This window comes from Mauremys reevesii, linkage group 12, assembly GCF_016161935.1.
Source record: "Mauremys reevesii isolate NIE-2019 linkage group 12, ASM1616193v1, whole genome shotgun sequence".
NCBI classification, from domain to species: Eukaryota; Metazoa; Chordata; order Testudines; family Geoemydidae; genus Mauremys; species Mauremys reevesii.
Genome location: NC_052634.1, coordinates 44,814,199 through 44,831,369, shown reverse-complemented (window position 1 = coordinate 44,831,369; position 17,171 = coordinate 44,814,199). Strand labels below are relative to the sequence as shown.

Here is a 17,171-nt window from a genome sequence, read left to right as displayed (position 1 = left end):
GGCCATTTTGTTCCATCTATTCTTCGGCTCAGGTGCTTTTTGTTAGGAAGGAAGAGAGGATGTCAATGGAGGTGGATTCAACAAGGGATCTGAAATTGGAGTTTCCAGTCCCCCATGCGTTTATAACTTCCATATCAAACTTTATCTGACCTTGGAGTTTCTGGTCTGTGCCTTGGTTTATTAGGCTTTCATTTATTTTACGCATGTAGGTGTCCTTGAGCCCAGTGATGATATTGGGTTTGTCGGCCATAAAGCATGTTTTTGCTCCAGGTCTTGGGTCAGCTGTCCTCAGTTTGGTTTTTTTATGGAGGCCCAGGAATTGCCATTTTTCACTTATTTATTTATTTAGCAGTTTTGGTTTTAATGTGCTCTGCGATCACAATACTTATGCATCTTTTGCCCTAAAATGTTGTAAAAGTCAATGAGGAGTTGCTCTTCGTCAGCTGTCCAACAACTCTTGTGTTTTCTGCACTGTGAGTTCTGTTTAGGTTGACTGGCTTTGATACGCTCTTCATTTCGTATTGCCGGAGGAGTTACTTTCTTATGTTGAGAGACACCAATTTTGGTGTCAAATCGCTTGGCACATACTTCACAAGCCCAGTCACCTGCTGCTCTTCTGCTGTTCTCCCTTTACATTTAGCAATGTGAGACTGTGGACCTTTTGGGTCACTTTTTTTACACAAGGAGCATTGGAATTCCACATCTTTCCCACCATGATTACGCTTAAGGTGGATGCTTGGAGCATTTGATTTGCCAACATGATCTCCACAGAAAGGACATGCTGGATTATCATTAGGCAGCTGTATTAGAATCTTTCCCTGTACTCCATTTACACCTGTTCCTTCTGTCACCTCAACAGTGGAAGTGTTGTGGTTGATATGATCATTGAGGTTATCTTTAATTCCGTTTGTCCCTGCTTTGGAGCCTTCAGCACCAACTTCCTCTTCATAAGCGGTGTTCGTAGAGAGGCCAAGATCTGACAGTCTGTTAGGTTTTAAAGTCTCCTTGGATGCTGTGTTTGACTTCTGTAGTGAGAATTGGGCGGATCCTCTGTGTCTTTCCTATTTTCCATGCCACAGTTTGGCACTTAGTAGCATTGTCCTTGGTATTATCTTGCCAGGTACCTGATGTGGGATCTACCTCCATTTATGGCCTTGATTCTGTGTGTGGCATATCACTGGGGTATCCACTTCCCCGGGCACACACTTGGGGTAGTGGCAAGCTATATTGTGGAATTGAGAGGATTTACCACCCTTTTTACAGACCACTCGAATGGCCTTACTTTTGTGTACCACGTTAATATGCTTAGCCTACTTTCCAAACGTAGCTAAAATCTGTGGAAAATGGGAAAACTAAAACAATCAATGGGATATTCTAAATAAAAAACTCTTTCCATGAACTACTATTTGGTAATGCATTTAAATCCTTAAAACCAGGCTTAAAATTGTCCACATCTAAAGTATTAAAAGCATCATTGGTAAAAACTATAGGTAAAAATGCTAAATCACTTTCAGCCTGGTCCTCACCTAGCGATTCAATTTCATCGACTCCCATTACGTCTTCGACAGGGAGGTCACCTCTCTCAAGCTTGTGATAAATCCACTCACTAAAAATATTTTGTCCATAGGTCCAGCGACCTGAATCACTCCCCTACTATATTTTACACTGCCAGCCGGGACATCAAAGCCGGCAGTGGGGGGGGGTTACCTGGTCCAGCGCCAATCCGGTATGTAAATTACTTTTTTTTATCCATAACTAAAAGATATAACCCTTCAGAGGGGGATGCTATCCCTTACCGGGGGAGAATAACCCTTACCAGGGGGATTCAACCTGTATCTGGAGGAGGCTACCCTTGCCAGGGGGAAAATACCCTTACGAGGGGAGCAGATTTTCTTGGGGCTGGGGATTTGTGCTCTGCAATCCGCCTGGCTAGCCAAGATGGTTAACGACTCTCACCACGAGGAGGTGGCAGTAGGACTTACCATCCAGAGGCTTTCCTCACTGAGGGGTCCCAGCCAGCATAATGCTAAGCGCTAACGGGAGTGCGGAAGGGGGCTCGGATCTTGGCAGAGATTGCCCCATCGGCCCCTTATCCACTTCTCCAGATTCTCAATCCACCACAACCCTCAGGTATTCATAAGTCTCCGGGCTCGACATCTGGGAGGGTCCAGAGACGCATGGATAGTCACGGAGAGAGTCATAGTCATAGTTACTCCCACCATTTACCTTCACTGATGAAGAGTTTGGCTATTTCTGTACAGGCGCGACTACCTGCCCTTTCCTGTTTACTATAAGCGGCCAGTCTGCATTCGCATCCACATCCAGTAGTTTAAAAAATCAACTAATAATTTAAAATAGAATTTAATCCATTTATTAAATATTTATTCTATGCATTTAAAACCATTCTATAAAAGGACCGATAGTAAATAGCAATGGAGATAAAGGTACTAAAACCTATAATCCAAAGTTTAAAACGTGGAAACAGAATAGCTAAAATTTAGTTTTAGTAAGATACACAGAATGGGAACTCCGGGATCTTTACCGGTCACTGAACAGAGCCATCATGTCGACTGTGGAATATAAAACAAGTCTACGGATGACTCTCTTTGCAAACGGACGCCATCAGACTGAGCCACGAGGCGTGCTGCAGGATAGCCCCTCCCCACCAAAAAGCAATGCCGTGACCCGGATTCGAACCGAGGTTGCTGCGGCCACGGCGCAGAGTACTAACCACTATACGATCACGGCCAGGTGCTGGAGGTGCAGGCTAGCAGCCCAGCGGAAAATGCTCAGCTCTGCGCTCTCGGGGCGGCCACCTACCTCGCCGGCGGCCACAGGTCTTTCTCAAGTCTCCCCATTACAGTCACAGGTCAAATGCTGAGCAAAGGAAAAAAGAGAGGAAGCCAATCCCATGCCTGTCCCTTTTTCTGTCTTCCTCCACCCCTGGACCAAGTCCCTCCCCGTTTGTCTGGGCCATTGTCCTCATGGCCCTGGCCAGCCTATTTCCCTTTGCCGCTCTGAAACGTGCCCCCACGTGCAGGCCCCGGGGGAGGCTTTGGCTAGGGCGAGCGTGTCCTTGCGAGGTAACTGTCTCTCTGGAGGTGAAAGTCATCAGTGCGGGGTGCGAAGGGAAGTGGCCGTCGAAAGAGAATGCAAGGCATGTGGCGGGCAGGCCAGGGATTTCTTTGTCCCCCCTTCAAAAGGGTTCACCCTCCCCATCAGGGAATCGAACCACGGTCTCCCGCGTGACAGGCGGGGATACTCACCACTATACTAACGAGGAAAGGGGCATAATGAGCGGCCCCAGCTCCCACAAACCAGCTATGGTCAGCGTACACCTACACCGTCGCATGGGCCCCAGCAGGCAACAACACCCCTGGCCCTCTTGTGCTTCCCAAAGGCTTTGGCCACAGCAACAGCCCTGGCCCTCCTCATCTGCTCTTGCCCAGCAGGATGCCTTTTCGGGCCTACACAGCTCCTCACACAACACCCGCCTGGGACCTTGCCCTCCCCTACCAGCTCAGCAGCACCTTTTTTCCTCTCAAAACCTCCTCTTGCCACCCTCCCCCTTCCACACTTCACACTCACCTCATCACAAACTCACCCACGGCCCCTTTGGCTTCTCAAGAGCCTCTGAAGGGACGCAGCTTCCCTGGCACGCAGATCCTTCCCTTCAACGCTCACTGGATGGACGATCGAAACACAGCCCTTTCCAGGAGGGAATGCGCTGCTTTTGGACCCTGGCGCCCAGCAAGAAGTCCTGGGACTCTTTTTCTGACCGATGGACCCCACTGACTTGCCTTTACCAAGCAGAAACTGAGGACCGGCTGATGGCTCTCTTTGCAAACGGACGCCATCAGACTGAGCCACGAGGCGTGCTGCAGGATAGCCCCTCCCCACCAAAAAGCAACGCCGTTACCCAGATTCGAACCGAGGTTGCTGCGGCCACGGCACACAGTACTAACCACTATAAGATCACGGCCAGGCACTGGAGGTGCAGGCTAGCAGCCCAGCGGAAAATACTCAGCTCTGCGCTCTCGGGGCGGCCACCTACCTCGCCGGCGGCCACAGGTCTTTCTCAAGTCTCCCCATTACAGTCACAGGTCAAATGCTGAGCAAAGGAAAAAAGAGAGGAAGCCAGTCCCATGCCTGTCCCTTTTTCTGTCTTCCTCCACCCCTGGACCAAGTGCCTCCCCGTTTCTCTGGGCCATTGTCCTCATGGCCCTGGCCAGCCTATTTCCCTTTGCCGCTCTGAAACGTGCCCCCACGTGCAGGCCCCGGGGGAGGCTTTGGCTAGGGCGAGCGTGTCCTTGCGAGGTAACTGTCTCTCTGGAGGTGAAAGTCATCAGTGCGGGGTGCGAAGGGAAGTGGCCGTCGAAAGAGAATGCAAGGCATGTGGCGGACAGGCCAGGGATTTCTTTGTCCCCCCTTCAAAAGGGGTCACTCTCCCCGTCAGGGAATCGAACCCCGGTCTTCCGCGTGACAGGCAGGGATACTCACCACTATACTAACGAGGAAAGGGGCATGATGAGTGACCCTAGCTCCCACAGACCAGCTATGGTCAGCGTACACCTACACCGTCGCATGGGCCCCAGCAGGCAACAACACCCCTGGCCCTCTTGTGCTTCCCAAAGGCTTTGGTCGCAGCAACAGCCCTGGCCCTCCTCACCTGCCCTTGCCCAGCAGGACGCCTTTTCGGGCCTACACAGCTCCTCACACAACACCCGCCTGGGACCTTGCCCTCCCCTACCAGCTCAGCAGCACCTTTTTTCCTCTCAAAACCTCCTCTTGCCACCCTCCCCCTTCCACACTTCACACTCACCTCATCACAAACTCACCCACGGCCCCTTTGGCTTCTCAAGCGCCTCTGAAGGGACGCAGCTTCCCAGGCACGCAGATCCTTCCCTTCAACGCTCACTGGACGGACATTCGAAACACAGCCCTTTCCAGGAGGGAATGCGCTGCTTTTAGACCCTGGCGCCCAGCAAGAAGTCCTGGTAATCTTTTTCTGACCGATGGACCCCACTGACTTGCCATTACCAAGCAGAAACTGAGGACCGGCTGATGGCTCTCTTTGCAAACGGACGCCATCAGACTGAGCCACGAGGCGTGCTGCAGGATAGCCCCTCCCCACCAAAAAGCAATGCCATGACCTGGATTCGAACCGAGGTTGCTGCGGCCACGGCGCAGAGTACTAACCACTATACGATCACGGCCAGGCGCTAGAGGTGCAGGCTAGCAACCCAGCGGAAAATGCTCAGCTCTGCGCTCTCGAGGCGGCCACCTACCTCGCCGGCGGCCACAGGTCTTTCTCAAGTCTCCCCATTACAGTCACAGGTCAAATGCTGAGCAAAGGAAAAAAGAGAGGAAGCCAATCCCATGCCTGTCCCTTTTTCTGTCTTCCTCCACCCCTGGACCAAGTGCCTCCCCGTTTGTCTGGGCCATTGTCCTCATGGCCCTGGCCAGCCTATTTCCCTTTGCCGCTCTGAAACGTGCCCCCACGTGCAGGTCCCGGGGGAGGCTTTGGCTAGGGCGAGCGTGTCCTTGCGAGGTAACTATCTCTCTGGAGGTGAAAGTCATCAGTGCGGGGTGCGAAGGGAAGTGGCCGTCGAAAGAGAATGCAAGGCATGTGGCCGGCAGGCCAGGGATTTCTTGGTCCCCCCTTCAAAAGGGGTCACCCTCCCCGTCGGGGAATCGAACCCCGGTCTCCCGCATGACAGGCAGGGATACTCACCACTATACTAACGAGGAAAGGGGCATGATGAGCGGCCCCAGCTCCCACAGACCAGCTATGGTCAGCGTACACCTACACCGTCACATGGGCCCCAGCAGGCAACAACACCCCTGGCCCTCTTATGCTTCCCAAAGGCTTTGGCCGCAGCAACAGCCCTGGCCCTCCTCACCTGCCCTTGCCCAGCAGGACGCCTTTTCGGGCCTACACAGCTCCTCACACAACACCCGCCTGGGACCTTGCCCTCCCCTACCAGCTCAGCAGCACCTTTTTTCCTCTCAAAACCTCCTCTTGCCACCCTCCCCCTTCCACACTTCACACTCACCTCATCACAAACTCACCCACAGCCCCTTTGGCTTCTCAAGCGCCTCTGGAGGGACGCAGCTTCCCAGGCACGCAGATCCTTCCCTTCAACGCTCACTGGACGGACATTCGAAACACAGCCCTTTCCAGGAGGGAATGCGCTGCTTTTGGACCCTGGCGCCCAGCAAGAAGTCCTGGGACTCTTTTTCTGACCGATGGACCCCACTGACTTGCCTTTACCAAGCAGAAACTGAGGACCGGCTGATGGCTCTCTTTGCAAACGGACGCCATCAGAGTGAGCCACGAGGCGTGCTGCAGGATAGCCCCTCCCCACCAAAAAGCAATGCCGTGACCCGGATTCGAAGCGAGGTTGCTGCGGCCACGGCGCAGAGTACTAACCACTATACGATCACGGCCAGGCGCTAGAGGTGCAGGCTAGCAGCCCAGTGGAAAATGCTCAGCTCTGCGCTCTCGGGGCGGCCACCTACCTCGCCGGCGGCCACAGGTCTTTCTCAAGTCTCCCCATTACAGTCACAGGTCAAATGCTGAGCAAAGGAAAAAAGAGAGGAAGCCAATCCCATGCCTGTCCCTTTTTCTGTCTTCCTCCACCCCTGGACCAAGTGCCTCCCCGTTTGTCTGGGCCATTGTCCTCATGGCCCTGGCCAGCCTATTTCCCTTTGCCGCTCTGAAACGTGCCCCCACGTGCAGGCCCCGGGGGAGGCTTTGGCTAGGGCGAGCGTGTCCTTGCGAGGTAACTGTCTCTCTGGAGGTGAAAGTCATCAGTGCGGGGTGCGAAGGGAAGTGGCCGTCGAAAGAGAATGCAAGGCATGTGGCGGACAGGCCAGGGATTTCTTTGTCCCCCCTTCAAAAGGGGTCACTCTCCCCGTCAGGGAATCGAACCCCGGTCTTCCGCGTGACAGGCAGGGATACTCACCACTATACTAACGAGGAAAGGGGCATGATGAGTGACCCTAGCTCCCACAGACCCGCTATGGTCAGCGACACCTACACCGTCGCATGGGCCCCAGCAGGCAACAACACCCCTGGCCCTCTTGTGCTTCCCAAAGGCTTTGGTCGCAGCAACAGCCCTGGCCCTCCTCACCTGCCCTTGCCCAGCAGGACGCCTTTTCGGGCCTACACAGCTCCTCACACAACACCCGCCTGGGACCTTGCCCTCCCCTACCAGCTCAGCAGCACCTTTTTTCCTCTCAAAACCTCCTCTTGCCACCCTCCCCCTTCCACACTTCACACTCACCTCATCACAAACTCACCCACGGCCCCTTTGGCTTCTCAAGCGCCTCTGAAGGGACGCAGCTTCCCAGGCACGCAGATCCTTCCCTTCAACGCTCACTGGACGGACATTCGAAACACAGCCCTTTCCAGGAGGGAAAGCGCTGCTTTTAGACCCTGGCGCCCAGCAAGAAGTCCTGGTAATCTTTTTCTGACCGATGGACCCCACTGACTTGCCATTACCAAGCAGAAACTGAGGACCGGCTGATGGCTCTCTTTGCAAACGGACGCCATCAGACTGAGCCACGAGGCGTGCTGCAGGATAGCCCCTCCCCACCAAAAAGCAATGCCATGACCTGGATTCGAACCGAGGTTGCTGCGGCCACGGCGCAGAGTACTAACCACTATACGATCACGGCCAGGCGCTAGAGGTGCAGGCTAGCAACCCAGCGGAAAATGCTCAGCTCTGCGCTCTCGGGGCGGCCACCTACCTCGCCGGCGGCCACAGGTCTTTCTCAAGTCTCCCCATTACAGTCACAGGTCAAATGCTGAGCAAAGGAAAAAAGAGAGGAAGCCAATCCCATGCCTGTCCCTTTTTCTGTCTTCCTCCACCCCTGGACCAAGTGCCTCCCCGTTTGTCTGGGCCATTGTCCTCATGGCCCTGGCCAGCCTATTTCCCTTTGCCGCTCTGAAACGTGCCCCCACGTGCAGGTCCCGGGGGAGGCTTTGGCTAGGGCGAGCGTGTCCTTGCGAGGTAACTATCTCTCTGGAGGTGAAAGTCATCAGTGCGGGGTGCGAAGGGAAGTGGCCGTCGAAAGAGAATGCAAGGCATGTGGCCGGCAGGCCAGGGATTTCTTGGTCCCCCCTTCAAAAGGGGTCACCCTCCCCGTCGGGGAATCGAACCCCGGTCTCCCGCATGACAGGCAGGGATACTCACCACTATACTAACGAGGAAAGGGGCATGATGAGCGGCCCCAGCTCCCACAGACCAGCTATGGTCAGCGTACACCTACACCGTCACATGGGCCCCAGCAGGCAAAAACACCCCTGGCCCTCTTGTGCTTCCCAAAGGCTTTGGCCGCAGCAACAGCCCTGGCCCTCCTCACCTGCCCTTGCCCAGCAGGACGCCTTTTCGGGCCTACACAGCTCCTCACACAACACCCGCCTGGGACCTTGCCCTCCCCTACCAGCTCAGCAGCACCTTTTTTCCTCTCAAAACCTCCTCTTGCCACCCTCCCCCTTCCACACTTCACACTCACCTCATCACAAACTCACCCACGGCCCCTTTGGCTTCTCAAGCGCCTCTGGAGGGACGCAGCTTCCCAGGCACGCAGATCCTTCCCTTCAACGCTCACTGGACGGACATTCGAAACACAGCCCTTTCCAGGAGGGAATGCGCTGCTTTTGGACCCTGGCGCCCAGCAAGAAGTCCTGGGACAGTTTTTCTGACCGATGGACCCCACTGACTTGCCTTTACCAAGCAGAAACTGAGGACCGGCTGATGGCTCTCTTTGCAAACGGACGCCATCAGACTGAGCCACGAGGCGTGCTGCAGGATAGCCCCTCCCCACCAAAAAGCAATGCCGTGACCCGGATTCGAAGCGAGGTTGCTGCGGCCACGGCGCAGAGTACTAACCACTATACGATCACGGCCAGGCGCTAGAGGTGCAGGCTAGCAGCCCAACGGAAAATGCTCAGCTCTGCGCTCTCGGGGCGGCCACCTACCTCGCCGGCGGCCACAGGTCTTTCTCAAGTCTCCCCATTACAGTCACAGGTCAAATGCTGAGCAAAGGAAAAAAGAGAGGAAGCCAATCCCATGCCTGTCCCTTTTTCTGTCTTCCTCCACCCCTGGACCAAGTGCCTCCCCGTTTGTCTGGGCCATTGTCCTCATGGCCCTGGCCAGCCTATTTCCCTTTGCCGCTCTGAAACGTGCCCCCACGTGCAGGCCCCGGGGGAGGCTTTGGCTAGGGCGAGCGTGTCCTTGCGAGGTAACTGTCTCTCTGGAGGTGAAAGTCATCAGTGCGGGGTGCGAAGGGAAGTGGCCGTCGAAAGAGAATGCAAGGCATGTGGCGGGCAGGCCAGGGATTTCTTTGTCCCCCCTTCAAAAGGGGTCACCCTCCCCGTCGGGGAATCGAACCCTGGTCTCCCGCGTGACAGGCGGGGATATTCACCACTCTACTAACGAGGAAAGGGGCACGATGAGTGGCCCCAGCTCCCACAGACCAGCTATGGTCAGCGTACACCTACTCCGTCGCATGGGCCCCAGCAGGCAACAACACCCCTGGCCCAATTCTGCTTCCCAAAGGCTTTGGCCGCAGCAACAGCCCTGGCCCTCCTCACCTGCCCTTGCCCAGCAGGACGCCTTTTCGGGCCTACACAGCTCCTCACACAACACCCGCCTGGGACCTTGCCCTCCCCTACCAGCTCAGCAGCACCTTTTTTCCTCTCAAAACCTCCTCTTGCCACCCTCCCCCTTCCACACTTCACACTCACCTCATCACAAACTCACCCACGGCCCCTTTGGCTTCTCAAGCGCCTCTGGAGGGACGCAGCTTCCCAGGCACGCAGATCCTTCCCTTCAACGCTCACTGGACGGACATTCGAAACACAGCCCTTTCCAGGACGGAATGCGCTGCTTTTGGACCCTGGCGCCCAGCAAGAAGTCCTGGTACTCTTTTTCTGACCGATGGACCCCACTGACTTGCCTTTACCAAGCAGAAACTGAGCACCGGCTGATGGCTCTCTTTGCAAACGGACGCCATCAGACTGAGCCACGAGGCGTGCTGCAGGATAGCCCCTCCCCACCAAAAAGCAATGCCGTGACCCGGATTCGAACCGAGGTTGCTGCGGCCACGGCGCAGAGTACTAACCACTATACGATCACGGCCAGGCGCTGGAGGTGCAGGCTAGCAGCCCAACGGAAAATGCTCAGCTCTGCGCTCTCGGGGCGGCCACCTACCTCGCCGGCGGCCACAGGTCTTTCTCAAGTCTCCCCATTACAGTCACAGGTCAAATGCTGAGCAAAGGAAAAAAGAGAGGAATCCAATCCCATGCCTGTCCCTTTTTCTGTCTTCCTCCACCCCTGGACCAAGTCCCTCCCCGTTTGTCTGGGCCATTGTCCTCATGGCCCTGGCCAGCCTATTTCCCTTTGCCGCTCTGAAACGTGCCCCACGTGCAGGCCCCGGGGAGGCTTTGGCTAGGGCGAGCGTGTCCTTGCGAGGTAACTGTCTCTCTGGAGGTGAAAGTCATCAGTGCGGGGTGCGAAGGGAAGTGGCCGTCGAAAGAGAATGCAAGGCATGTGGCGGGCAGGCCAGGGATTTCTTTGTCCCCCCTTCAAAAGGGGTCACCCTCCCCGTCGGGGAATCGAACCCCGGTCTCCCGCGTGACAGGCGGGGATACTCACCACTATACTAACGAGGAAAGGGGCACGATGAGCGGCCCCAGCTCCCACAGACCAGCTATGGTCAGCGTACACCTACACCGTCGCATGGGCCCCAGCAGGCAACAACACCCCTGGCCCTCTTGTGCTTCCCAAAGGCTTTGGCCGCAGCAACAGCCTGGCCCTCCTCACCTGCCCTTGCCCAGCAGGACGCCTTTTCTGGCCTACACAGCTCCTCACACAACACCCGCCTGGGACCTTGCCCTCCACTACCAGCTCAGCATCACCTTTTTTCCTCTCAAAACCTCCTCTTGCCACCCTCCCCCTTCCACACTTCACACTCACCTCATCACAAACTCACCCACGGCCCCTTTGGCTTCTCAAGCGCCTCTGAAGGGACACAGCTTCCCTGGCACGCAGATCCTTCCCTTCAACGCTCACTGGACGGACATTCGAAACACAGCCCTTTCCAGGAGGGAATGCGCTGCTTTTGGACCCTGGCGCCCAGCAAGAAGTCCTGGGACTCTTTTTCTGACCGATGGACCCCACTGACTTGCCTTTACCAAGCAGAAACTGAGGACCGGCTGATGGCTCTCTTTGCAAACGGACGCCATCAGACTGAGCCACGAGGCGTGCTGCAGGATAGCCCCTCCCCACCAAAAAGCAATGCCGTGACCCGGATTCAAACCGAGGTTGCTGCGGCCACGGCGCAGAGTACTAACCACTATACGATCACGGCCAGGCGCTAGAGGTGCAAGCTAGCAGCCCAACGGAAAATGCTCAGCTCTGCGCTCTCGGGGCGGCCACCTACCTCGCCGGCGGCCACAGGTCTTTCTCAAGTCTCCCCATTACAGTCACAGGTCAAATGCTGAGCAAAGGAAAAAAGAGAGGAAGCCAATCCCATGCCTGTCCCTTTTTCTGTCTTCCTCCACCCCTGGACCAAGTGCCTCCCCGTTTGTCTGGGCCATTGTCCTCATGGCCCTGGCCAGCCTATTTCCCTTTGCCGCTCTGAAACGTGCCCCCACGTGCAGGCCCCGGGGGAGGCTTTGGCTAGGGCGAGCGTGTCCTTGCGAGGTAACTGTCTCTCTGGAGGTGAAAGTCATCAGTGCGGGGTGCGAAGGGAAGTGGCCGTCGAAAGAGAATGCAAGGCATGTGGCGGGCAGGCCAGGGATTTCTTTGTCCCGCCTTCAAAAGGGGTCACCCTCCCCGTCGGGGAATCGAACCCTGGTCTCCCGCGTGACAGGCGGGGATATTCACCACTCTACTAACGAGGAAAGGGGCACGATGAGCGGCCCCAGCTCCCACAGACCAGCTATGGTCAGCGTACACCTACTCCGTCTCATGGGCCCCAGCAGGCAACAACACCCCTGGCCCAATTCTGCTTCCCAAAGGCTTTGGCCGCAGCAACAGCCCTCGTCTTCCCCCCTTGCCCTTGCCCAGCAGGACGCCTTTTCGGGCCTACACAGCTCCTCACACAACACCCGCCTGGGACCTTGCCCTCCCCTACCAGCTCAGCAGCACCTTTTTTCCTCTCAAAACCTCCTCTTGCCACCCTCCCCCTTCCACACTTCACACTCACCTCATCACAAACTCACCCACGGCCCCTTTGGCTTCTCAAGCGCCTCTGGAGGGACGCAGCTTCCCAGGAACGCAGATCCTTCCCTTCAACGCTCACTGGACGGACATTCGAAACACAGCCCTTTCCAGGACGGAATGCGCTGCTTTTGGACCCTGGCGCCCAGCAAGAAGTCCTGGTACTCTTTTTCTGACCGATGGACCCCACTGACTTGCCTTTACCAAGCAGAAACTGAGCACCGGCTGATGGCTCTCTTTGCAAACGGACGCCATCAGACTGAGCCACGAGGCGTGCTGCAGGATAGCCCCTCCCCACCAAAAAGCAATGCCGTGACCCGGATTCGAAGCGAGGTTGCTGCGGCCACGGCGCAGAGTACTAACCACTATACGATCACGGCCAGGCGCTGGAGGTGCAGGCTAGCAGCCCAGCGGAAAATGCTCAGCTCTGCGCTCTCAGGGCGGCCACCTACCTCGCCGGCGGCCACAGGTCTTTCTCAAGTCTCCCCATTACAGTCACAGGTCAAATGCTGAGCAAAGGAAAAAAGAGAGGAAGCCAATCCCATGCCTGTCCCTTTTTCTGTCTTCCTCCACCCCTGGACCAAGTCCCTCCCCGTTTGTCTGGGCCATTGTCCTCATGGCCCTGGCCAGCCTATTTCCCTTTGCCGCTCTGAAACGTGCCCCCACGTGCAGGCCCCGGGGGAGGCTTTGGCTAGGGCGAGCGTGTCCTTGCGAGGTAACTGTCTCTCTGGAGGTGAAAGTCATCAGTGCGGGGTGCGAAGGGAAGTGGCCGTCGAAAGAGAATGCAAGGCATGTGGCGGGCAGGCCAGGGATGTCTTTGTCCCCCCTTCAAAAGGGGTCACCCTCCCCGTCGGGGAATCAAACCCCGGTCTCCCGCGTGACAGGCGGGGATACTCACCACTATACTAACGAGGAAAGGGGCATGATGAGTGACCCCAGCTCCCACAGACCAGCTATGGTCAGCGTACACCTACACCGTCGCATGGGCCCCAGCAGGCAACAACACCCCTGGCCCTCTTGTGCTTCCCAAAGGCTTTGGCCGCAGGAACAGCCTGGCCCTCCTCACCTGCCCTTGCCCAGCAGGACGCCTTTTCGGGCCTACACAGCTCCTCACACAACACCCGCCTGGGACCTTGCCCTCCCCTACCAGCTCAGCAGCGCCTTTCTTCCTCTCAAAACCTCCTCTTGCCATCCTCCCCCTTCCACACTTCACACTCACCTCATCACAAACTCACCCACGGCCCCTTTGGCTTCTCAAGCGCCTCTGAAGGGACGCAGCTTCCCTGGCACGCCGATCCTTCCCTTCAACGCTCACTGGATGGACATTCGAAACACAGCCCTTTCCAGGAGGGAATGCGCTGCTTTTGGACCCTGGTGCCCAGCAAGAAGTCCTGGTACTCTTTTTCTGACCGATGGACCCCACTGACTTGCCTTTACCAAGCAGAAACTGAGGACCGGCTGATGGCTCTCTTTGCAAACGGACGCCATCAGACTGAGCCACGAGGCGTGCTGCAGGATAGCCCCTCCCCACCAAAAAGCAATGCCGTGACCCAGATTCGAACCGAGGTTGCTGCGACCACGGCGCAGAGTACTAACCACTATACGATCACAGCCAGGCGCTAGAGGTGCAGGCTAGCAGCCCAGCGGAAAATGCTCAGCTCTGCGCTCTCGGGGCGGCCACCTACCTCGCCGGCGGCCACAGGTCTTTCTCAAGTCTCCCCATTACAGTCACAGGTCAAATGCTGAGCAAAGGAAAAAAGAGAGGAAGCCAATCCCATGCCTGTCCCTTTTTCTGTCTTCCTCCACCCCTGGACCAAGTGCCTCCCCGTTTGTCTGGGCCATTGTCCTCATGGCCCTGGCCAGCCTATTTCCTTTGCCGCTCTGAAACGTGCCCCACGTGCAGGCCCCGGGAGGCTTTGGCTAGGGCGAGCGTGTCCGTGCGAGGTAACTGTCTCTCTGGAGGTGAAAGTCATCAGTGCGGGGTGCGAAGGGAAGTGGCCGTCGAAAGAGAATGCAAGGCATGTGGCGGGCAGGCCAGGGGTTTCTTTGTCCCCCCTTCAAAAGGGGTCACCCTCCCCTTCGGGGAATCAAACCCCGGTCTCCCGCGTGACAGGCGGGGATACTCACCACTATACTAACGAGGAAAGGGGCATGATGAGCGGCCCCAGCTCCCACAGACCAGCTATGGTCAGCGTACACCTACACCGTCGCATGGGCCCCAGCAGGCAACAACACCCCTGGCCCTCTTGTGCTTCCCAAAGGCTTTGGCCGCAGCAACAGCCTGGCCCTCCTCACCTGCCCTTGCCCAGCAGGACGCCTTTTCGGGCCTACACAGCTCCTCACACAACACCCGCCTGGGACCTTGCCCTCCCCTACCAGCTCAGCAGCACCTTTTTTCCTCTCAAAACCTCCTCTTGCCACCCTCCCCCTTCCACACTTCACACTCACCTCATCACAAACTCACCCACGGCCCCTTTGGCTTCTCAAGCGCCTCTGAAGGGACGCAGCATCCCTGGCACGCAGATCCTTCCCTTCAACGCTCACTGGACGGACATTCGAAACACAGCCCTTTCCAGGAGGGAATGCGCTGCTTTTGGACCCTGGCGCCCAGCAAGAAGTCCTGGTACTCTTTTTCTGACCGATGGACCCCACTGACTTGCGTTTACCAAGCAGAAACTGAGGACCGGCTGATGGCTCTCTTTGCAAACGGACGCCATCAGACTGAGCCACGAGGCGTGCTGCAGGATAGCCCCTCCCCACCAAAAAGCAATGCCGTGACCCGGATTTGAACCGAGGTTGCTGCGGCCACGGCGCAGAGTACTAACCACTATACGATCACGGCCAGGTGCTGGAGGTGCAGGCTAGCAGCCCAGCGGAAAATGCTCAGCTCTGCGCTCTCGGGGCGGCCACCTATCTCGCCGGCGGCCACAGGTCTTTCTCAAGTCTCCCCATTACAGTCACAGGTCAAATGCTGAGCAAAGGAAAAAAGAGAGGAAGCCAATCCCATGCCTGTCCCTTTTTCTGTCTTCCTCCACCCCTGGACCAAGTCCCTCCCCGTTTGTCTGGGCCATTGTCCTCATAGCCCTGGCCAGCCTATTTCCCTTTGCCGCTCTGAAACGTGCCCCCACGTGCAGGCCCCGGGGGAGGCTTTGGCTAGGGCGAGCGTGTCCTTGCGAGGTAACTGTCTCTCTGGAGGTGAAAGTCATCAGTGCGGGGTGCGAAGGGAAGTGGCCGTCGAAAGAGAATGCAAGGCATGTGGCGGGCAGGCCAGGGATTTCTTTGTCCCCCCTTCAAAAGGGGTCACCCTCCCCGTCGGGGAATCGAACCCCGGTCTCCCGCGTGACAGGCGGGGATACTCACCACTATACTAACGAGGAAAGGGGCATAATGAGCAGCCCCAGCTCCCACAAACCAGCTATGGTCAGCGTACACCTACACCGTCGCATGGGCCCCAGCAGGCAACAACACCCCTGGCCCTCTTGTGCTTCCCAAAGGCTTTGGCCGCAGCAACAGCCCTGGCCCTCCTCACCTGCTCTTGCCCAGCAGGACGCCTTTCCAGGCCTACACAGCTCCTCACACAACACCCGCCTGGGACCTTGCCCTCCCCTACCAGCTCAGCAGCACCTCAGCAGCGGAGCTGCCAGGGCCTTGTGCGCTCAGAGCTCAGCGCCGCCCACGAGAAGCGGCGCGAGGCCGCGCGGGGTGGGTCTCGCTGCCGGGCGGAGGGACCGAGACCGCAGCAGCTGCGCCGCCTCCCGCCTGGCGAGAAGCCGCAGCACCGGGGGGGGGTCACAGGGCCCGAGGCGCTCGCGGCTGTTTCCTGCCGGTCGCGGTGACGGGTCCTGCCCGGGCGGCCGCGGGGTCCCGATGGCAGCGGGGCTCTGGCGTCCGCCCGCCGCGCGGCTGGGAGCTGCGGGGCCACCTGCACAGGCCGGGGGCTGCGGCTTCTCCTCACCCCGGTGACTGGGAGCTCCCGGCTCTGCCTCCGGTGTCTGAGCGCCGGGGGCTCCTCTCCTGCCTGGGGCGGCCGGGAGCTCCCGAGGCTGCGGCGCTGCAGGGTCTGTGAGCAATGACGTGGGCTGCGGGGTCCTCCCGCCATCAGTACCTGTTGGGAAATCCTGGGTCCATCCGCAGCGGCTGGGAGCTCTGGGGTCCACTCGTAGGAGCTGCAGGGTCCATACGCAGTGGGGTGGGGCTGTGGGGGCTCCCCGGCCACCCATGGCTGCTGGGAGCTCCAGGGTCTGCCTGTGAGAGCTGTGGGGAGATGAGGGGTTGGGGGTGGAGGAGGGGGCTCCAGGCTGCAGGGTGGGGCCGAGGGATTCAGAGTGCAGGAGGGGGCTGTGGGTTGAGGCAGGGGGTTGGGGTCCAGGACGGGGTGATGGCTCTGGGGTGGGGGCAGGGATGATGGGTTCCAGGTGTGGGAGGAAGCTCTGGGCTGGGGCAGGAGGTTGAAGTGCAGAGGGGTGAGGGCTCTGGGTGCAAGAGGGGGCTCTGGGTTTGGGGGTTCAGGCTGGGGCAGGGGTTGGGGTGCAGACTTACCTCCGGCGGCTCCTGGTCAGCGGTGCAGCAGGGGGGACCTACTGCCCACTTCCAGGGCACAGCGCGGTGCCCTAGGACACGTAGGGACCAGCCTGCCTGAGCCCCGCAGCACCGCTGACCGGACTGTATAACCTGGTCACTCCACTGGGAGCTCCAGGGTCCCCCTGTCCCATGCGGTGGCTGGGAGCTCTGGGATCCACTCACAGCAGCTGGGAGCTCTGGGGGCATCCCGCTGCTCACAGTAGCTGGGAGCTGTGGGGTCCATCCGTGGTGGCATGGGCCTGTGGGAGCCCCTTCCGCCACTGGTGGCTGATAGCTGTGAGGCCCCCACTGGTCGACAGCTTCAGTCTTCCTGCCCCAGGGCTGAGGTGGAAAATGTCACTGAGATCTCTGAAA

General features: G+C 57.8%; 7 non-coding genes and 1 pseudogene across 7 annotated transcripts; 1 reads left to right on the top strand and 7 right to left on the bottom strand.

Moving 5' to 3' along the window:
* LOC120375436 overlaps positions 1-17,171 on the top strand; it is a 648,226-nt pseudogene that overhangs the window by 197,979 nt on the left and 433,076 nt on the right.
* TRNAD-GUC lies at positions 5,680-5,751 on the bottom strand. The gene has a single exon. It is a non-coding gene; the product is annotated as a tRNA-Asp (tRNA).
* TRNAD-GUC lies at positions 8,147-8,218 on the bottom strand. The gene has a single exon. It is a non-coding gene; the product is annotated as a tRNA-Asp (tRNA).
* On the bottom strand, positions 9,381-9,452 carry TRNAD-GUC. The gene has a single exon. It is a non-coding gene; the product is annotated as a tRNA-Asp (tRNA).
* Positions 10,613-10,684, bottom strand: TRNAD-GUC. The gene has a single exon. It is a non-coding gene; the product is annotated as a tRNA-Asp (tRNA).
* TRNAD-GUC lies at positions 11,846-11,917 on the bottom strand. The gene has a single exon. It is a non-coding gene; the product is annotated as a tRNA-Asp (tRNA).
* TRNAD-GUC lies at positions 13,080-13,151 on the bottom strand. The gene has a single exon. It is a non-coding gene; the product is annotated as a tRNA-Asp (tRNA).
* TRNAD-GUC lies at positions 15,542-15,613 on the bottom strand. Its single transcript has one exon. It is a non-coding gene; the product is annotated as a tRNA-Asp (tRNA).